The sequence below is a fragment of the Bos grunniens genome, chromosome 9 (genome assembly GCF_055505025.1).
Source record: "Bos grunniens cultivar Pamir isolate PY7600 chromosome 9, Bosgru_T2T1.0, whole genome shotgun sequence".
Taxonomy (NCBI): Eukaryota; Metazoa; Chordata; class Mammalia; order Artiodactyla; family Bovidae; genus Bos; species Bos grunniens.
Genome location: NC_141173.1, coordinates 55,785,547 through 55,809,432, shown reverse-complemented (window position 1 = coordinate 55,809,432; position 23,886 = coordinate 55,785,547). Strand labels below are relative to the sequence as shown.

Here is a 23,886-nt window from a genome sequence, read left to right as displayed (position 1 = left end):
GGAGGCCTGGTGTGCTGCGGTTCATGGGGTCGCAAAGAGTTGGACACTACTGAACAACTGAAATGAACTGAACTGAACTGAACAGAGTTTTGCATTGAATCATATTAATTACTGGCCAAAATATTCTCCAACATGATGACAGTTCAATGTAAAGTATGTTAAATGATACCCACTAAAGCATCTTAGTGCCATTTCCCTGTCACTAAATTGCATTCAAAGTCCAGTCACTCTCTCAATCATGTAACTTTTGTCATAATGGAGAACACTAGCCACATACTGTGGAGAAGGCAATGGCACCCCACTCCAGTACTCCTGCCTGGAAAATCTCATGGACGGAGGAGCCTGGTAGGCTGCAGTCCGTGGGGTCGCTGGGAGTCGGACACGACTGAGCGACTTCACTTTCACTCTTCACTTTCATGCATTGGAGAAGGAAATGGCAACCCACTCCAGTGTTCTTGCCTGGAGAATCCCAGGAACGGGGGAGCCTGGTGGGCTGCCGTCTATGGGGTCGCACAGAGTCAGACACGACTGAAGGGACTTAGCAGCAGCAGCAGCAGCCACATACTGAAGAATGCATTTGGAAAATCACTGAACATCACAGTGCCTCCCTATACTACTCATTCTTTCGCTGTTAGCTGTGATCTTTTCATATTTTAGAGGTATAGGGGAAAGTCAAAAGTTCTTCTAATACTGAGATTCACTTCTCAAGAAGAAAATATATTTGGTCAAAATGATGGAATTGGTTACTTTTGCAGAAGTGCTAGCACAAAAGCTGGCAAGATACAAGGTCTAATAGCCAAGTAGGCATTTGTGTGTGTGTGTGTGTGTGTGAGAGAGAGAGAGAGAGAGAGACAGAGACAGAAACAAAAAGATCATGATTTGTACAGTCACTGGGGATTAAATGGCACTCCTTTGGGGGGGATTATCTATTCTTCCTTTTGTAATGAAACTAAAGCCTATGTTGGCATACTTAATGACTGCACTTTTCAAACTATGATCTAGGGATTAGGATTTCTTAAAAAACTAAAAAAAGAACAATATTATACCCACAAATGACGTTCAATTCATACTATTTATTACCAGAAATTATATGGCATCTATTGCATTTTTAACTACAATAAAACTAAAGGAAATGATTATGAGGTGCAGCAAATTCTTCAGCTGACTCTTAAAATATGGGTGCAATTTTAATATAAGTATAATATCTTTGATTTAGTCAATTTTAATTTAGCTCAAAAGCATTGTGAAAAGTCTAAATGAAAAACTTGATTTCCAGCTTTTAAAACTTTGAGTAATGATGAGAAAAATTAATCAAATTTAAAATTTTATATGCATTCTTAGGATGATTTTTCTATGAGGTTGATATTTTAACAGATTAGAAGGGATAATTATCCATTTTACCTTCCTACTATGGAATGCCACATATTGCACACTCCCTACAAAAATGCCAAAACTGTCAGTGAGAAAGAGGGGTCCTAGATTCAATTTATTTCAGATCACTTCCTCAGTTGCAGATTTGAAACTGATTTTGTTCAATTTGAGAGTATAGATTTAATTTTCAGGTGTTGCAAATCAAAAATTGAATTTGGAGTTGATATTTAAAGATGAAATTCATGTTACAAAATTAAATGCTAAATAACAAAATTAGCAGTTAACCTCTTTTTCCCCTAGAAAGTTAATTTCTGTTAGTAAACAGCACAAGATTGAGAGCAGTGTCATCAGGAGGCCTCTGTTCACAAGACTGATAGAGCATGGGCTGCAAAAGTGAAAGCTTCCCCATTCCACCCTTAAAATGTGGCTCAGGTGTGAATGAGTCGGTTAATCATGTGAAAACGTAGTTCAACTGTGAATCAATCTCTGGCTGAGCCTGCTTGACTAGATATCTGAGGTGAAGGCTGTTGACAGCATGCGTTCTCTTGATTGACTGAAGCTGGAAAACAGAAAGGGGTGGTTAGTTCTTGTCCTTATTCCTGTCACTGACTTCCATACAACATTCTTAAAAACTTATGATAAAGCCAGAAACAATTCCAAGAAAATTAAGGTAAGATTTATACAGTCCTCTGATATTTTCTGTTCAGCCGCTCTTTATCTGCATTGCTCTGAGTCTTAGAGGCTCAGGAATGAAATTCACTGGGGAATTTTAAACCACCTTGGGGTCTGTGGGCCTGGGCCATCCTAAGTGAGATCTTATGTTTAAAATCCTCTGAAGAATGAATAATGACCAAATCCTACAGAGACATTTTTTAAAATTTTCTTAACCTCTGCTGTTCTCAGATCCAGGTAGAATAATATCAAAGTCACTCATGGATTGAGATTTAAAGGAGCCCCCTCCTCCAACACCAGTACTCCTTTTGCTGCTTAGATTTTGGCATTTTCCATCCTCAGGATAAAGAGAATTTACTTTGCCCTTCATCTCATAAAGGGCTTGCACTGTTTGTATACATGTCAAGACATGTTCTTTTCATCTTTTTATTTAATACAGGGCAGACACAAGTCTTTTTTAAAAACTATGCCATGTGTCACCTATTTTATAAAACCTAACTTCTTCCCATGTTCTGGAACACTGTAGACACTCAGAACTATTAGTGGAATGATTGAATGAATCACTGTCTACTTCATGAAAGACTGACTTATAAAAAGCAAGTCTTTTTTTATTAATTGTGCATTTATTTATAGTCTCTATTTAGAAACTTTAAAACTTTGATGTATTTACTGGGCTATTACCAATACCACTATTGCTGGCTCATAATAGACACACAATATTGTTTGGGAAATGAAGGAATTAGCAATCAATACTAAAACTACACTCAAATATATAATCTATTAAATTTAAAAAATATATGAAATAGATGATTCTTAATGAGAATGAAAATTTTTATTATTTTTATTACTGTATAACCACAAATTTTCACAAATGCTTAAGACAACATGCATTTCCTTACTCACAGGTTCTGTGTTCCCAGAGCCTAGGCATATCTAGTCTGATTCTCAGCTCAGTGTCTTCCTAGGCTACAGTTTAGGCTACCTGTTAGCTAGAGACCTTTCTTGGCTCCTTGCCATGTGGCCCTCTCCAAAATCCTCTCAGACCTTCTCACAACATGCCAGATTACTTCTTCAAAGCTGGAAAAAAAGAGTTTGTTTCTGCAGGAATGTCCACACACTTTTTTTTAACAGTTATAACTTGATTAAGACAGGCCTATCTGACATAATATTCTTTTTGGTTGACTCAAAATCAACTTGTTTGGAACTTTAATTACAAAATCCCTTCAGCTTTGCCATCTAAGGCAGCCTGATCATGAGAGTAATATCATACTTAGAGATAGTTTTGTAATATATTTACAGGAGATACTATATTTCAGAGGATGACAACTGTGAAGTCTCCTCAGAATCCTGCCTACTACAAAATATGATAATAGAATTTAAGGTTTGAGTACATAGAACACAATCTGCTATCATAAATGTTCTGGTTTTCTCTCTCTAGGCAAAGAGTAAGTTTGCATTTCCCAGCAGATCCCTTTTTGAAGTTAGAGACAGCTATTGTTTTCATCTTGGCACTGAAATGAGATTCAAAATGCATGTGTCACTTCTACAAGGAAACTTTAAAAACCTTCACTCAATTCATCACATTCCTTTCTCCTGTCTCAGTGATTGTGAAAGCTTGTGTTGAGATGAGGCCTCTCAGCCTCAGTCTTGCCTTGGTCAGCTTCCCTCTTGAGTGATTACACATGAAGTCTGTCCTCCAACAGGCTTTGGAAATGAATCATGGGTGAAAAAGTTTTGTTGTGTTAAATCCCCCAAATCCTGGGGATCTTTGTTACTGAATGAAAATTTTGCCAACCCTGAACCATCTGTGTACCACTTAGAATTCAGTGTTAAGGCACATCTTAGTCACTTAGAGCCATGAAAAACCAGAAAGCTTTCTAGAAGGCTAAGTGGGAACTAGTAATGAAAATATCTTGATAAAGAAAAAAAGACCAATTGTACTAGAAAAGGGAGCAAGGTATTAGAAGAAAACTGTTGAATAAACATCATATTATGAGGAATTTAGAGTAAAATATAAAAAATATGTATTAATAGATGCCTTTTGGTATGTCATTAGTATAAGATTATGGCTATGAAGTCATGTGGGTACAGTAATACAAGGATCAGTTAAAGGAAAGTTACTATTTCTCTTTATCTTTTAATTGAATTAATAGTTTTCTATCATATAATTACATCTTTAAATTGTTTTTCCCCAAAACATGATTTATAAAACTTGTTAAACTGCCTACTTATCCAATCGTTTTTATGTGAAATGTGATTTTAAAATTACATGATGCAGTTCATCATTCTTCCAAAACTCTAACATGAAAAGGAATCTATTTTCTAGCTTTGGTTATCTAGATGTTAAATAGCAGAAAAAGAAAAGAAGTGGTCTGGTTAAGGACTGCTGCTATTGTTCAGTCGCTGAGTCATGTCTGGCTCTTTGTGAGCCCATGGGAGGCAGTATGCCAGACTTCCCTGTCCTTCACCATCTCCCAGAGTTTGCTCACATTCATGTCCGTTGAGTAGGTGATGCCATCTAACCATCTCATCCTTTGTTGCCCTCTTCTCCTAGTGTATAAGAATTTTTTTTTTTTTACTTCTTTTCATGGACTGCCATTATAAACAATAGATCTGCTTTCCCTCAACCCTGTTACTAAAAGTAATTACAGAAATAAACGTTAAATGATATGAAAAAGAATAGCAGCTAGGGATCCAAAAGAACGAGATTCTAGAATTGTCATTGCTAAGAAATGTGTGTGTGTTGCGGGGAGTGGTGGGGGTGGGGGCGGGGGCGGTGCGTGTGCCTGCATGCGCATGTGCGCATGCGCATTCAGTCACTCAGTCACCTCCACCTCTTTGTTACCTTATGGACCGTAGACCCTCCAGGCTCCTCTGTCCCTGGGATTTTCCCAGCAAGAACACTGGGGTAGGTTGCCATTTCCTCCTCCAGGAGATCTTCCCAAAACCAGGGATCAAATCTGTGTCTCCTGTGCTGCAGGCAGATTCTTTACCACTGAACCATCAGGGAAGACCAAGAGATATGTAATCTTATATGAAATAAATACTTTTCCTGTGAGTTTTCTTTCCCTATATGTCATAGAGATATGACAATTTGATCTGAGGTTTCCTTTCACATCTGAAATTCTACATATAAAGTACTTTCACATAAATAAAAGACTAGGTGAAAAAATAGAATCTATGCCTCAAATTTTTTTTTTTTAATTTCAAATTATTTTAAACTTTTTGCATTCTTTGTTTTCATATATACTAAATATGGTTATACGTAGACATCCTAATATCTTCAGTCTTTTACCCTCCTGTATGTCTTATGAGTCAAATTCTCTGTGGTTAGAAAATTGAAAAGTCAATAATATTACACATAATAAGAACTTGGCTGACAGCTACATTCAGCTTATTACTCATCTAATCTATTGACAAGACAACCAAAAACCTATTCATCAACACTTGTAATAAGAAAATAGAAAGGTATTAGAACTATGTTTATGACACCCACAAAACAAAGTTACTACTCAAATTCTGTAGGTTGTGAAATGATTTCTCCCCTAAAGTTGATTTATAAAATCTGTCACACTCTCCTGCTCTCCATTCATTTTTGTAAGTTGTGTGCTTTAGAAATTATATGATTCAGTGTGTCCACCATTCTCCCAAAGTCTAAGATAAAAAGAAAGTGGTTTTCTAGCTATGATTATCTAAGAAGTTTTGCCCTTACATCAGAAAAATAAAGCTTGGGAAAGACAGGCTTCTTTTTTTGGTATATGACTACAATGTGAATGTAAATGTATGACTGCACTTCCAGTTATTAAATTCAAGTTTGGGAGACCAGCATTGATCCATCTTAGGTTCAAGAAATAAACTGAGCTGCCTCTGACTTCTCCAGGACTGGCTTTTAACTCTCTTTTTGGCTGTGCTCACACAAAACCCAGTTTCTCACTGTCTGGTCTAAGATATTACACCTGTGTCCCGAATGAGAATTTAAAAATTCAGAACTCCAGAAGAGATCTTGTATAGAACTTTCTTACCCCTCTTTCTTCCTTCAGCTATCTTGTTTATTTTAGATATTTTTTCTTCATACAGAGAAATCCTGTTGCAGAAAAATTTGTTGTCAAAATAACTTGCTTGTCTAGCTACCAGAACTGTAAAATTTAACTTGTGAAAGGCAAAGGGACAAAAAAGTGCATGTTGCCAAATTAAAGAATTTCTTCTTCTATTTGGAGAGGAAATGTATAGCTTTTAATAATTGTGAATTTTATTTTAATTCTTATAATATTGACTCGGTTTTCATGCATTTATGAGTCTCATGTATGCCACAGCCAAGTAATTTACAGGCATGTTCCATGAATATTTTTAATTTGGTAAGTACATTGTTTCTCTATGATGTTGTGAGCCACTAAATTTTTAATTTACATCATTATCACAGAAGCCTCCCCATTTTAAAATTTAAGATGTTTATTTTTGATATTAAATTGCATATGTTATGAATATAATTTTGATATCATTTATCATCATATACTGCTTGCAAATACTTCCTTCCATTTAATAGGTGGTCTTTTCATTTTGTTGATAGTTTCCTTAACTGTGCAAAAGGTTTTCAGTTTGGTATATTCCTGCTTTTTTATTTTCCCTTTTGTTTCTCTTGCTTTAGGAGACATATCCTAAAAAAGTATTGTTAACACCAATGTTAAAGGCCGTATTGCCTAAGTTTGCTTTCAAAAGTTTTATGGTTTCATGTCTTACACTTAATTCTTTAACCCATTTTGAATTTATTTTTGTGTACAGTATGAAAGAGTAGCTCAGTTTGATTCTTTTGCATGTTGCTATCTAGTTTTCCCAACATCACTTACTAAAGAGCTTATCTTTCTTCAACTGTGTGTTCTTTCCTTCTTTATCATAGATTAATTGCCCATATAAACGTAGGTTCATTTCTGGGCTCTCTATTCTGTTCCATTCATTTATGTGTCATTTTCATGTGTTCTAGTACTAGATTTGTAGTATAGTTTGGCATCAGGGAGTGTGATACCACTAGATCTGTTCTTTCTCAAGATTGATTTGGCTAGTTGGGGTCTTTTATGTTTCCATACAAATTTTTGAATTATTTGTTCTAGTTCTATGAAATACGCCACTGGTATTTTGATAGGAATTTGTTTGAATCTGTAGATTGCCTTGGGTAGTATGGTCATTTTAACCATTTAAATTTTTCCAGTCCATGAACACTGTATATCTTTCCATTTCTGTGTCATCTTCATTACTTTTATTACTGTCTTATAATTTTCCTAGTACCAGTCTTTTATCTCCTTGGTTAGACTTATTTTATTCCTAAGTATTTTATTGTTTTTGATGCAATTCTGAGTGGGATTATTTTCTTACTGTTTTAATAATTTTTATGATAGTTTCTTTGTTAGTGTATAGAAATACAACAGATTCTGTATGTTAGTTTTGTAACCTGCAACTTTATCAAATTCATTGAAAAGTTCTAGTAGGATTTGGGCAGGATTTTTTTACAATTTTTGCTAATTTTGCTAATATCATTTTGAAATATCACATCGTATTATCTGCAAACAGTGAGATTTTTTATTTTTCCTTTACAATTTGGTTCCTTTTACTTCTTTTTCTTATGTGATTACTATGGCTAGACTTCTAATACTATGTTGAATAAAAGTGGCCACAGTGAGCATCCTTGTCTTGTCCTTTGTCCTAGAGGAAGTACTTTCAGCTTTTCACCCTTGAGTATGACATTAGCTGTGGCCTTCCGTATGTGGTTATACTGAGGTATGTTCCCTCTATATCCACTTTGTTGAGTTTTTATCATAAATGGAACCTGAATTGTTTCAAAAGCTTTTTCTTCATTTGTTGAGACAATCATATAGTTTTTATTCTCAATTTGTTAATGTGGTGTATCCTGTTGATTGAATTGGAGATATTGTGCCATCTTTGCGAAAATTTGCATCTTTGAAAATCCAACTTAAACATGTATATGATGTAATACTGTGTTTTTGAATTCTGTTTACTAATATTTTGCTGAGGATTTTTGCTTCTAGTTTCATCAGTGATATTTGTCTAGATGTGCTTTTTCTTCTAGTATTGCTTTTGTTTAATATAGGGTAATGCTGGTCTTACAGAGTAAGTTGAGAAGCATTCCTTCCTCTAATTTTTTAGAATAGTTTTGAGAAAGACAACTGTTAAATTTTCTTGAAATGTTTGGTAGAATTCAACTGAAAAACCATCTGGTCCCGGACTTTTGTTTGTTGGAAATGCTTTTATTATGGGTTCAATTTCATGGCTGGTAAGTGGTCTGTTCATATTTTCTGTTTCTTCATAGTTCAGTCTTGGGAGGTTATACATTTCTAGGAATTAGCCCATTTCTTCTAGATTGTCCATTTTATTAGCATATAATTACTCATAGTAACCTCTTATGATTCTTTGTATTTCTGTTGTGGCTATTTTGTCTTTCATTTTTTTATTTCTGATTTTATTGTTGCTATATATGTGTGTGTGTGTGTATATATATATATATATATATATATATATCTCCTGTACTATCTGCCCCATTTTCTCTTTGTTTCTTCATGTGATTCTCCTCAACTTCTGTTGGAGAATAGCTTCTCTTCTTTAACAATGATCCCAAGGCAGACTGAGCAGCTTCACCTGACACTAAAGAAGTGAAAAAGCAATGAAAATATAAAATATTCTCAGGACAATTAAAAGCTTTCTTTGATTTTGTCTTGCTAAAAAGGTCAAGTAGTCAACTTTTTCTATCATGTATTTCTGATTTAAAAGTGGAATTTCAAGGCAACAATGATGAAAATTAAAATCCATCAATTTACAGCTGAAAAATGTTTTCCAATTTTTTCAGTACAAAATAAGGTTTATAATATGATATATATGTACAGTATTATAGACAGAGTGTCTTTATAATTTTCCAAGGGATGCTACACTAACTTCATAGGATAAATCAGAATCCTTCCATCTGCTTGAAGAGAAGCCTATAAACAATTGTTCTGTATTATGTCCATTTAGATTAGTAAATACATAAGAAAAATAATATAACCTTTGAAATTTTAGTGTCAAATTTTAAGAAATAACTGCATTTCAATTCACATAAATCAATTGACTTAAATTTATTGAAAATCACATCTAGTATAAATCAGTTACCTGCATGCCTGGACTTACATTCGAAACTAATTTTTTAATAATGTACTTTTATATAGGCCGATTTTATTTAGTTAAAGAATCTGGTTTACCATACATGAACCATACAGTTTGACTGTATCATTTATAGAATTACAGATAATTCTTTCTAAGAGTGAAATTCTTTGTGCGAGTATTTTGTACAACATTTCATATATCAGCTAATAAAACTATCTGAGAAGCCTATGGTACATGATACACATAAGCAAAAAAGATGAAAGGAAAGGTTAACACTTTTCAGCATCTGTCAACACTGTCTCCTGTTACATTTGATCAACTTTAAAGTAAATGCAAACACATGATATCATTTACAGTAATAAAAGCAAATGTCACACAGCAGCTAGTTTGCTTTTATCCATTCTACAGATCACTCATCACAGACCATCATGAAGTAAGGGTGACATTGCTTTATGGCGCATCTTTGGCAGGGAATCACACTGCTTCAGCTCTTCAGTACTGGTCATCCACCCTATAACTAATGGAAAAACCCACCAGTGTGCATTTCCTGTTTAAAATCTTTAGAAGGAAGCAGAGTAGAAAAATAATGTCACTTCTTTTTCCTTAGAAAAGGCAAAAACAAGAGTACCAAATAAAATGTGAACAACTGAATGTATTAAATGCATCATTGCTTTCTGAAAGATTTAAATTTTCAAAAGGAATCAAGGATTCCTTTACCTAAAGCAGTGGTCCCAAGTATGGTTCCTGCACTAGCAGAGTCAGCATCACTTGAGAAACATGAGTGTTTTAGGGAGAATGTAAAACTTTACCAAAAACAGCAGTAATAAAGTTTTCAAGTAGATCACTATAATATTAACTTTAAAATGATAGGGGGTTCTTATCAAAAAGCTTAATGAGAAGATGCACACTCTTGAGAACTGAAACAACGGTCTAGAAGATCAAAAACTTATGACAGTGAGCAAAATTCCAGGGATAAGAGAGAATTAAAAGTCTTGGAGGAGAAATTGAGGAGATGGCTCATAAAAATATTTTACAACTTAAAAGAAGAAAAAGAAAACTGGAGACAAACTTCTAGAGGGGAAATATTTGCTGATCTGATGATAGTTGAAAGTTTTCACTCAGGATTAGCAAAAAGACAAAAAGCCTATCTATGTGCCTTGAAACTTTTGAAGTGATAAAGGGAATCTCACACACATCCTGACTTAAAGACAAGGCAAGAAAAAGAAAAGCAGTCTAACATGGGACGTTAAATCTGCAATGCTGAAAACCATAAAGCACTGTAATTAATCTATACATTCTTGAGCAAGAAGACTGGGGCCCAAGAATATTATACTGTTAAGCAAAGGGAAGTTATGTGCATATATATAATGCAAGATTAAAAGACATTTCAACAACATGTTTAGAAAAAAATATGCTCTATTTTCAACATGAGGGAAGAGGGAAAAATGTTATCAGTGATGGGACATCTTATATAGTTAAATATAAATTGATTATAAGTGTAATTTACAGTATGGTAAAAATATATTAAATAAGAGTTTTTGAAACTGAAGTGAATCTTGTGTCCAGTTTGATTGTTTTAAAATGTGAATGACAGAAATTCTAAATAACAGTAGAATAGACATTGGCCATTTATTTTTTACTTTCTAGGAATTCCAGAAGCTATGGTCCCATTGTTCTTTTGCTGTGATTGTTGTTACTATTGCTGTTGCTGTTTTCTGTCTTTGCTGGTCCTTTCTAATCTACTGTTTGCCATTTTTGGTGTATTATTATCAAGTGTATAAATGAAATTATAAACACTGTGTTATCATTAGAATAATATAGAGTCAATAACTTGAAAATGAGTTAAAAATGCAATAGAGAAAATATGATTAATCAACTAGACAATAGGATGAAAGAAAACTCTGCAAAGAATAATATGAAAACTATAAAACAAAGATGGCAAAGCATTCATGGGCTTTACTGTATTCTATTTTTGTGTCAGAAACATTTTGTAGTAAATGTAAAGAACAAAAAGATCTTAAGAGCTATCATGATGTCACCAGTGTTAAAAATAAAAAGTCAAACCAGTAAGCAAAACAAAAATGAAAGTCCACTAATAAATCTAAATATATAAGGAGATTTAATATACAACAAAGCAATATATTAAAGCAACAGAAAAGGAATGATTTACTTAATCATTGATACTGGCATCAGTGGATATCTATAATGTGGGGTGATAAGAAACTGGGAGGAAAAGCCTGGTTAAATGTAAAGTCCATATAGAATACTACTACACTTAATGCTGAATAGTAGGCATGCCAGTGTCATTAAGAAGTAAAATGTATTATGGAGAATAATGATGGGAATATAGGAATATTTGTCTCAAATCCCTTTGAATCCCTTTAATTATATTATTTTTGCAAATAAATGATGTTATGATTTAAAACCAAAAAGGCTTATCCCAATCTCCCAGTTTGGGATTGATATATACATACTACTATACATAAAATAGACAATTAATAAGAACCTACTGTATAAGCGCAGGGAACTCTATTCAGTACTCTATAATGACCTATATGGGAAAAGAATCTAACTGATTCACTTTGCTGTGTAGTAGAAACTAACACTATATTGTAAATCAACTCTATTCCAATAAAAATTCATTAAAAAATAAAGTCAATTAAAAGAAAAAAGCTTAAATGCAAGTACTTCTAAAAAAGTAAACATTAAAGTAGATGCAAATAAATGTATGAACAAAATTGACATTACTTTCACTGTGCAAGCACTTCCATCTAGAACACCAATGCAATATTATACATTTATCATGAATCAATTATTACTATAAATTATAATCCATCTGTTAGATGTGAAAACAAGATATTTTTTGGAGTATAGTGTGGTTTCTTGTACTTGGTGAATATATCTCAGAAAAGTAATAAATTGGTCTATCATTCTTGCAATTGGCCTCGTCGTCAAATACAGCAGGGTGCTGCCTTGCCCACTTTGCAGACTAGGGACCTAACAAGAAAGAACAGGAGAATGAAAGACCTTCCATAAGTATACTTCAAAGCAAATAAAAGTGATTTTGTGGGCTCCACATTTGCAATTGCCTTTCTTTACAACCTCTGGAGAGCTCTTTAGCAACACTTGAATTAGGACTTTGGGCAAAGAGCCTGCTTGGAGTGAAACTGCTATGATAGTTACTCTTGACCACGGTACGTTGCTTTTCTGTCCCCAATGCCAGGCTTTCCAGCAGTGTGAGCAGTCAGGGAGTACCATTAAAAACGCAGACAGTAAAAGCTATGAGAGTTCCCTGGAGCAGATTAAAAAAATTCATGTGCATTTTCTCATTTTCAAAATATAATATTAAAAAGAGAACCTCATTGGAACTCAGGATATCTCTTGCATTTCAGAGATTCATCTATAAACACCACAGAGTTCTTGAACAAGGCGATGTCTTTACTACTTTGTTGTTACATTTGCCATTTATGATAATTTGGGGACACATTTCAGAGCGTGACTGTTTATTTCAATCAGCTCCATAAGTGTATCTTGATTATAGAGGTGGAGAGCTGTGGAAAATAGTATTAATTTAAGGATGGGCCTGTGAGCTTGTCATTAGCATAGTTTGTATCTAGTTAGTATTATTCCATCATTTCTGTAATGCTACATCACTAAGGACCTGTGATAGGGGATGAGTTTAATAGGAGGGGAAATTTCTGTCTTGTCTTAATTTATATATCAATTTTTATAAGTCTTCTCCCCAAAGAAGTATCTGTTCAGGTTTATGTCGCTGTCCTGGTTCATTTATAGATTAACTGCATGTGTTAAATTAATTTTCCTATCATGTCTTTCTATTTAAATTTAAGGCTATTTCTGATGGCTGCAGTTCACTTGCTGTAAAATAAATCTCCCTTAGTCACTTCCAAATTTTTATAAGTTCATTTCTGTAGACTATTGCCTCTGTTTTGGGCCAAACCATATGGTTAACCCTGTCCTACTCCCCCTCATTTTGGACCAAATTCAAATCCAGTATTTGTTTCAGTGGAAATTCAATATTCACATGAGAGATTCATCAAGCAACCTCAGACTTAATTTCCAACACCATTCTCTACAACAACCGTGTTCATGGTTACCCTTGAACTAGCCATGACCTGGGGATTCCCTGGCTCGAAAACTATAAACTGTAATGGTTTTTCTTTGACTATAACTTTTCAAGTTCACTCTTTTCCTCTTAGACCCATGAACGTTAACCATGTAAAGACGTCTATTTGTCTGTCTGTGAATCAGTTTCCTTTTAGTTTCATGTCTCTCCCAGAACTCTCAAGTATTTAACTTGTACAGTGAATTGCTTAATTGTGTAGACTTTGGAGGGAGACAGCCTGGGTTTGAAATCTGACTCCAGTATTTATTAGCTGTGTGACCCTGGGAAGACACTTAACCCCTCTGACCTTTATTTTCCTCATCTGTAAAACAGGGACTGTAAGAGCATATATCTTCTTTAAGAAAATAAATGTTTTAGATTTCTTTCATCTTTTATAAAGGAAAAGGCCCATCATTTATGAGTGTGAAAGTGAAACAGGGAAATAAATTATTATGTTATAAAAGTACCACTTTTTCATAAAGATAAAAATTCACCTTTGTAAATACAAATTTTATCCTTCTTAATCTTTCTCTTATATATTAGTGAGACTCCACCCAAAGGTCTTCAAAGTGATTTTATATGAGTTAGCACAGACTTTATTGTTTTTAAAGGAACTAAACTAGTCACAACATTCAAAAAAATCTGGGTGTGTGCATTTAAAACTTATCCCACCCCTGCCTCTCAAGTCGTATTTAGTTATCCTAACCCACTCCAAAGGAAAAGGAATGTGACCAGACTGAGATCATGACACCAAACACTGCCTTTCTGACAGCAGTGCTGTCATATCTCTGCCATCTCTCATGCATAGTCATGCAGACAAACTGGCTCAAGTTCAAGACCTCCTGAGAAGCTGATCACTCCACTTTCTCTCACTTTAGTTTAGCTGTTGGCAAAGAAAAACTCAGACATTGCTTCAAGAAAGGAGGATAGGTAGGAGAACAAAGGTGATTTGAAAAATATGATTTCTGAAAAATGGCAGTTCCTTTGTGTCTATCTGCTTTTCTCTCGAACAGGATATTTTTCATAAGTCCTTTCTTTACCTGAAGTATTACATGGCTACATGAAACATTATTTTTCCACTCCACCCACTCAGGCTGTCAAAACAGCCTCATCTGAAGGAAGAGTAGGAGTGAGAATCATTATTTCAAAAACAAGAGTGTCTTGAAGTCTTCCTGGAAGTGAGTTCCTCCATAATTTTTGCACATCAAAGTGATAATGAAGTGAATTCAGATGTCCATTTTTTAATCTTAAAAGTTAAATTCATCTTAAATTCTCAAACTAAACTACATTAAAGAATTTGAAGATTTAATTACACTTTACTGTGGGGCATTTTTTATCCCAAATCACAGTATTTAAACAGGAAATTCTGTTACTCCTATTTATTCCATGTGAAGTTTGCTTGTTGAAAAGCACGGTTTTATGCTTAAAGAAGCAGATAATCTGACTTCTTGACTCTACCAACACCTCTTTATGAGCTACAAACAAATTACATATACTTTTTATGCCTTGTCCCCTACCTTTATGAAATAAAGACTTGCTTTATTACCTTTTGCATTTCACAAAGGAGTTACATTGTTTAGGTTTGTTTACAAATAACTGTATATTATTGCTTTGTTGCTCTTGAAAAAAATAACAGTAGTTGAAGGCAAGAATTGTTCAACTAAGAGGCTATATCAATTATTTGAAAATCTTACAAAAGATCACTAATAACCATTTGATGTAACAAAAACTAGTGATGTATGCTTGTTACATCAAATGGTTAGTAGTGACCTTAACACAAGCATACATTAAAAATTAATATCAACTTTTATATAATACCACAGTTTGTGAGAAAAAAATAGTATATTCACAAATTAATTTCAAACATTGTCTTCTGTATCAAATGCAGCTAAGCAATGATTTAACATCTAGACAGGACATGTTTGGGACAAAATTTACAGAAACCTATATTTAGGAAAGTAAGCATGAGTGTGAGAATTTTTACCATAATCATTAGCCATTGTCAATAGATTTATACATGTATGTAATTTTGAAAAGATGAATGTAAAACAGGGAATCCAACAAATATCTGTAAGGAAATGTATTTTAAAATTTTTAAAATCAAGCAAAAATTTATATCATCTATAGATTTTCCCCCCATGTATTTAGGTATGGAAAAGCCTAAATCATATCTTAAAGTCCATCAAAAAAAAGATATTTCAGGATATTTTACCCAATGTTTATTAGATTCATGTTGAATAAATTTTTAAATTTCAAAATCAATTTCCTTGTTCTATATGTATTCAGAATTAGCAGTGAGCTAGTTTCTCACATGCTACTGCTAAGTTGCTTCAGTCGTGTCCGACTCTGTGCGACCCCATAGACGGAAGCCCACCAGTCTGCTCCGTCCCTGGGATTCTCTAGGCAAGAACACTGGAGTGGGCCGCCATTTCCTTCTCCAATGCATAAAAGGGAAAAGTGAAAGTGAAGTCACTCAGTCGTGTCCGACTCTTAGCGACCCCATGGACTGCAGCCTACCAGGCTCCGCCATCCATGGGATTTTCCAGGCAAGAGTACTGGAGTGGGGTGCCATTGCCTTCTCCAGAACACATGCTACAGTCCATAACTATTTTATTCTTGATATCTGGAGTATAAAGTGATTTTCTAGACCTGATTTTAAAACTATTCATATATATATATATATGATATACATACATACATATATATATACACACATATATGTTTCATTTCTGATATTTCATATAATTAACTGTAACCCTTTTATTTATAGAATCTTTAAGAAACTACTTTTTTCAAATTTGTAAAATTTCACCAGGAAGAAACAAAGTCATTATATTATTATCCTAGCTGAAAATGATAATAATATATTGTTAACCCAAAATCTGCATTTTATTTGCTAATATTCGTATTCTGTCACCTTTCAACATGCAAGTGCTTCTCTTATTTTTGCACATGAACTTTTCTTCTGTTCCTATACTGAAGTTATGTCTTAGCAACTAAATATGCCATTTGGGATATTAAAATTTGTTTTTAAAAAGATATCTATATAATAAGATGCATATAGCATATGTTTGAACTAATAGAAAATTAAACAACTAAAAATTATTTTCTTAAAGTTCAAGAAGTTACTCGTAGGGAACACTGGCCAGTTTCTATCTTGCTGTCTGGGTCCTGCTGAGATCAGCACTGTTGGATCTCAAAATCAATATAATTCTCCTTTTGTATCAGTTCTCCCATCACTTTCCCTCTCTGTCAAGGTCATTACCCTGAGAAGCCCCTCATTAGTCCCCTAGGCCACCTTCTCTACCCTCATCAAGCACATAAGAACTCTCAGCACCTTATATCACAGGAAGCTGAGGGAAGCACATTCACAGGAGCCTTCAACTCATCACAAAAATACAGGAATAACTACAAATGTGTTTTATTGTGATTTATTCAAATCCATCCTCATTACTGAATAAGTAGGTCAGAGATGACTAATTGGTTTCCACTCACAGGCAATGCTGATCGGCTAGTAGTTTCTTGGAGGAGCTCTGTGTTGAGGAAACTTACAGGTAAAGAGTATCCTTGTCCATATTGACCATGAGGAGAGTGTGATGTCATTGTTATATATTATCGTTGGTGGCATAAGAAGGTCAGGTGTGACCAGAATACTACTTCACACATGTAGGAGTGTCCTCTTCTTTATTCTAAATCTATAAATCCAGTCCCCATGTTTCACCTATATTGACCACATCACACCAAGTATTTCCTCGCTCCAGACTCATTTGCAAATCAGTCTTTAGAATTGGTTTGAATTCATTCAGAATTCAATCTTTAAATTACAAACGTTTGCTGCTTCAAACATACACTATTCCTGACGCTATTGTCATTGTTCTAGTTAGTTCTTTACCTCACTGTTATTGTACAAAATTGTGCATATGCTGAAAAAATCAAAATCTTGCTTATTTTTTAATGTAGATAAGTTCTTCTAAGGCTGTCTTCAAAATAGCTTTTGCAAAGTGCTTTTTAACTACATATACTTTGTTCTGTGTAATAAAAGGTTTTATAACCTTCCCAATTTATTATTTGAGTGACTATGGTCTGGTATATACTCTTTATATGTTAGTGTGAATGGTGCCTGGAAGTTGTTACCTAAATTTATATAGCCACACTTTCCTTTATTATTATTATTTTCTGTTTCCTCCTATCAAGCATTCTCCCTGGGCCTGAGGAGCTAATGTGTTTCCCTTGAAAGAAAATATTGTGTTGGAAGTTTGTATAGCATTTCCTGCTTAGTATAACCAGAAATATGTTGCATTCTTGTTGAATACAGGAATGTACAAACTTGAAAAATGTTCTGTAATCGTTTTAATCACCAGCATATTAGAAAAAAAGTTTTTCCTATTTGATTTAATGTGACAATGACCTCTACTTTTAAGAAGTGTGTGTCACTGACAGAAACAACAAGATACTCACACAACAAAATGTGATTAAAGAAACAAGAAGAGAGCCAGGCTCAAACATGGAGTTTCATAGTTCATAATAGAAAACACACAACTACCTATTGCAGTAGACAAATAAGCAAACAAAAACTTGCAAATCAATTGACATTCCCCCCCCCACTGTTTTTTTTTTTTTTTTTTTTTTTTAACTTTACAATATTGTATTGGTTTTGCCATATCTCAAAATGAATCCACCACAGGTATACATGTGTTCCCCATCCTGAACCCTCCTCCCTCCTCCCTCCCCATACCATCCCTTTGGGTCATCCCAGTGCACCAGTCCCAAGCATCCAGTATCGTGTATCGAACCTGGACTGGCAATTCGTTTCATATATGACATTTTTTTAAATATTTCACACTTAAGCAAAGTTATTCAAGATATATCAGGGGAAAACGTCACATAGAATTATGCTATTTCAATCAAACCTTGTAGAAGTAAATTAAAAAAAAAAAAGTAAAAAGAAAAGAAATAGCCATATGTGAAGGAGACACCTGTGGATTTGAAACAAATGTTTTACCCCCACTCATAAGGAGAGAGTAGTCCTGTCTCCATTATTAAAGTATTTTCCTTTTCATCACTTTCAAAGTCTTTCGTCCAAGTGGAAAACAGAACAGTGTGTCAAGCACGTCCAGCTTTCACAATCATCGATTATTTAGGGTGGCTAAATATAAGCCACCCTAGCAGATATACTACCTGTGATGATTGTTGAACACTATACTACAATAATTTCACAGTGCACCTAATTTACATATATAATAAAAATAATAAATGCAATAAATCCATACTTTTGCCCCAAAACCATAATCTGTTCCAAAAATTTATTTGACTTAGTAGATATCACTGTGTTCCTGTGATGTGAAAAGCTAATACACCTATGAAATTAGAAGTCTACAAAGATCATGGCATCTGGTCCCATCACTTCATGGTAAATAGATGGGGAAACAGTGGAAACAGTGTCAGACTTTATTTTTCTGGGCTCCAAAATCACTACAGATGTTGACTGCAGCCATTAAATTAAAAGACCCTTACTCCTTGGAAGGAAAGTTATGACCAACCTAGATAGCATATTCAAAAGCAGAGATATTACTTTGCCAACAAAGGTTCGTCTAGTCAAGGCTATGGTTTTTCCTGTGGTCATGTATGGATGTGAGAGTTGGACTGTGAAGAAGACTGAGCGCCGAAGAATTGATGCTTTTGAACTGTGGTGTTGGAGAAGACTCTTGAGAGTCCCTTGGACTGCAAGGAGATCCAACCAGTCCATTCTGAAGGAGATCAGCCCTGGGATTTCTTTGGAAGGAATGATGCTAAAGCTGAAACTCCAGTACTTTGGCCACCTCATGCAAAGAGTTGACTCATTGGAAAAGACTCTGATGCTGGGAGGGATTGGGGGCAGGAGGAGAAGGGGATGACAGAGGATGAGATGGCTGGATGGCATCACTGACTCAATGGACATGAGTCTGAGTGAACTCCGGGAGTTGGTAATGGACAGGGAGGCCTGGCGTGCTGCAGTTCATGGGGTTGCAAAGAGTCGAACACGACTGAGCGACTGATCTGATCTGATCTGATCTGATTATAAATAATTCTGATAACTTTTCTGGTAAATCCAAAATTAGTTGTATTAAAAATATGAAGAGCTTTGATTACCTGGACTAACGTATCATTTCTAATATAGCACCTTAAATGGTAACTGAGAAGAATACAAAGGGGAAGAATAAGTTACACAAGTATTAAAATAAGCATGAAAGTTGTGACAAGGTAACTCAGTAGATGACATAAGAAGAGACATTGTCAAAAGATATAGGGTATCGTGATTACTCATACATAAAAAGGAAATAATTTTGAAATTTATATAATTGCTAAGTATAATTTTCCCATAATTTTTCAGCATTTTTTCTATAATCGTTTCAAATATCTGAAACATTGTTTCAGGAAAAAAGATGCAGTTAAGTAGAGATACTTTGAGATAAAGGAAATAAGTACTAATAGAACACATGAATTAATACTTTAAATTATAACTAAGAAAAAAAGAAAATTATAAACTAAGTACTTTTAGCAGTGTAAATAACACTCCCTTTTTAATTAATGTCTTTAATTTATGGCATAGAGGTTTTTCATAATTTCTACAAAAGCTTTGAAAGTAACTTTGCTTATTGCTTTATTTGTCAAAAGATGTTCTCAGTCATACTATATACACCTAAAATGACTCTATTCTTTCCAAGGCATGCTTGTGTGTAAGCCATCATTTTCTTTTTTTTAGACTCTCTGATTGCACACATGTTTTGGTTTGTTTTTAGATTTTGTAAAAACAAATAGACATCCGTCACAAGGCTAATTCTACAAGCCTTTTGTTCCTGTCTGCCTGCATTCAAAATTGAAGAAACACATCAGCATTTTTTTTAAATCTTTCTTCATCATCCTGTAAGCAACACAAAATTTTGAAGTGTTAGTGACAACATGTTATCTGTTAATCAAACAACTCAATAATACTAATAAAGCAGGTATTGATATAAATAATGAAACTCAAGTCCATATAGATTAAATAATATCCCAGGTCTCCAGCCAGCTATTGGTGCAGTCAGGCCTGAACACAATACATTGCTTGTTTTTGTTTTTTAAGTAAGTGAAACTTTATGGTACGTGATTACAAACCTGTGTAGACAGCAGGCAAGTTCACAGATATTCTTGGGTCAGATATCATAGCCTAGGTCATACGAGATCTTTGGAAATTTGGAACACAGTTACTCCGTGTGACCCTCAGTGATTTCTTTCCACCCCATTTTTCTCTGTAGCTTGGGGCTTATGTGATCCCTCACATCCCTGCTTTTTTTCCCCCTCTAGTGAATGTTCCTGGAAAGAATCCAAGGTTTGTTGTGGTAAGTTATACAAATTGTTACTTTAAAAATATTACCAAATGTATCAATTTTGTACAATATTCAGCAAAATTATTTTAATGGCTTATCACAATGCTTCTATTGTCTTTATTATTAATAATTTGGGAGTTTGATATTATGTACAGCATTTCTCAGAAAAAACAAACTTCATTTTATACTATACACAAATTTTTGAGTCGTGATCTGTAGCACATTGGTTGAAAAACCAAGCTGTGAAGTCAGTTCTACCATTAGTATGAATTTGAGTAAGTCACCTGACCGCTCTGAATTTAGGTTCCACAACTATGGAAATCGTCAATCAGGAGTCTCATGTCACTTAATTGATATAAAGAACTTAAAACATGTCCCAGCCTATACTTATTACCCAATATATATCAATACTCTTTATTTTACTAATATTATATTTCTAGTTGAATCTTATCTTTATGCTGCACAAACTCACAGTCTTCCAAAATCCCCTTCATTCTCACCATTGGAAATTAAATATCTCTGAATAATGTGTGTGTGTGCTCAGTCGCTTAATCATGTTTTTCTCTTTGTAACCCTATGGTCTGTAGCCTGCCAGGCTCTTCTGTCCATGGAATTTTCCCCGCAAGAATACTGGAGCGAGTTCCCATTTCCTTCTCCAAGGGATCTTCCCAATTCAGGGATTGAACTTGTGTCCTCATGCACCTCCTGCATTGGCAGATGGATTCTTTACCACTGGGCAACGTGAGAAACCATTGAGTAATATACTAGCTTTAATTAAGGTAAGTTGAGAGATACTTCCTTTATTGAAAATGAAAGTGTTAGTCACTCAGTCTGGCCCGACTCTTTTTGACCCCATGGACTATAACCCACCAGGCTCCTCTGTCCATGGAATTCTCCAGGCAAAAATTCTGGACTGGGTTGCCATTTCCTTCTCCAGGGGATCTTCCTGACACAGGGATTGAATCCAGGTCTCCTGCGTAGCAGGCAGACTGTTTATCAACTGAGCCACCAGGGAATCCTAGCTTTGTTAAGTTTTCAAAACATTGTATTTCTTACTCCAAAATATTTTAGCTCTATATAATGGTTCACTGAAATGCATAATACTCTGACTTACTTTTAGGAGTTCAATTATGTAAGAATTATTTATGTATTTCTGATATAATTATCAGAAGCACAGATAAAGCAAATTGTTTTCATGTCAGCCTATGTTTACAAGATTTATCAGATTGAATTTTACAGAGTTTGAGTTTTGCCAACCACAATTCACAGCAACTTCTAGCTTGAGTGTTTCTAAAATGATGCCTAAAGTTCTCATTTGATATTCCCATTCCTATAATTATATTCCTCCATGCCAAAGGAGGAATTGTACATGCATATAAAACAAATAACATTATATAAAACATAACCTCTTCAAAATCTCCTCCAGACCCTTGCTGCTGCTGCTGCTGCTAAGTCACTTCAGTCATGTCCGACTCTGTGCGACCCCATAGATGGCAGCCCACCAGGCTCCCCCGTCCCTGGGATTCTCCAGGCAAGAACACTGGAGTTGTTGCCATTTCCTTCTCCAATGCATGAAAGTGAAAAGTGAAAGGGAAGTCGCTCAGTCATGTCTGACTCTTAGCTACCCCATGGACTACAGCCCACCAGGCTTTTCTGTCCACAGGATTTTCCAGGCGAGAGTACCAGAGTGGGGTGCCATTGCCTTCTCCCTCCAGACTCTTGGCATTGTATTAATACTTTATAACTTACCATGTAAAGGGTAGATCTGACGTAAGTGGTGGTTTCACTATTCAAACACTATGTTTTACCTACTTTTATTGTAAGTCCTCAGTGAATGCAAAGGGAATTTATGTTCTTGGCTTACAACGAATCTAAAGTTTGAAGGTAGAACTTGGGAACAAAATCTTTCTTGGTCTTAGGCAAATTATTTAACATTTCTCAGTGTCCATTTTCCTGTTTAAAAAATATATATGGTATGTGTATATAATAGATATATGTCTGCAATATATACATGTGTATATGTATATACTCACATAAATTTGACAAATACCAAATTTGATGTACAGGTATAGACACATATTTGATATATAGCAAATGTTTATATAGTATGTATGCAAATGGAAAATTTATGTACACATATAAAATTGATATGTGTGTATACATATTTAAATGTAGATGAATATTGCATACAAATATTTTATACAATGTTTAAGTATTGTATATTTTATTAAATATTGAATATTTTATACAAAATGTATGAATGTGTGGATATTTATATATATGTGTACAGGTATATGTATATGTATGTGTGTGTCTATATATGCACACATAAGCATTAAGGCTTATTATAAGTAAAGTGCCTAGTATAAAACTGACATATATGAGGATCTTACTCAGTGTTTTTAATAGACTTAAGACACAACCTTGTTCATCTTAGTCATCTTAAGTCATATATGGATACATACATCTTAGTCACTTATGGATGTGAGAATTGGACCACAAAGAAAGCTGAGCACCGAAGAATTGATGCTTTTGAACTGTGGTGTCAGAGAAGACTCTAGAGAGTCCCTTGGATGGCAAGGAGTTCAAACCTGTCAATCCTAAAGGAAATCAGTCCTGAATATTCATTGGAAGGAATGATGTTGAAGCTGAAACTCCAATACTTTGGCCACCTGATATGAAGAACTGACTCCACTCCTTGGAAAGACCCTGATGCTGGGAAAGATTGAAGGCAGGAGGAGAAGGGGATGACAGAGGATGAAATGATTGAATGGCATCACCAACTCAATGGACACCGATTCTCTTTGAGCAAGCTCTGGGAGTTGGTGATGGACATGGAAGCCTGGCATGCTGCAGTTCATGGGGTCGCAAAGGGTTGGACATGATGAGTGACTGAACTAAACTGAAGATGCAACCAGGAAAAACAATACTGTAAAACTCTTTGAAGAACAAGATATCCAGGCTCTTATACAGAGCAGAGAGGAAAAATCATACATTTTCTATAAGACATTCTTCTAAAAGCCAAAATTTCAAGGGCATTTTATATCTTTGCTAGGATGTTCTAAAAGTCTCGTGAATATGACATTGACTTAGCCCAAATGTAATGACATGAAAAATCAATAAGATCTTCAAAGTTGGGAATTATATGAATTAGAAGATTGATGCTAGTATCGATGCATTCTCACACTTAAGATTTTAATAATGAAATGAATTGAAATTATTTCAGCA

At 34.6% G+C, this 23,886-nt stretch overlaps 1 protein-coding gene across 7 annotated transcripts in view; it reads left to right on the top strand.

The window, feature by feature from the left end:
* Positions 1-1,822: 1,822 nt before the first annotated feature.
* Positions 1,823-23,886, top strand: part of MANEA (mannosidase endo-alpha) — a 551,677-nt gene continuing 529,613 nt past the window's right edge. For 2 of the 7 annotated variants that reach the window (XM_086317688.1, XM_086317685.1), the window contains exon 1: positions 1,890-2,041. The gene's annotated coding sequence lies outside the window, so the exon portion shown is untranslated. Of the gene's footprint in view, positions 2,042-20,652; positions 20,671-23,886 lie in introns of those variants that run through there. The other 5 variants (XM_086317689.1, XM_086317686.1, XM_086317694.1 and 2 more) reach the window with 4 other exon arrangements.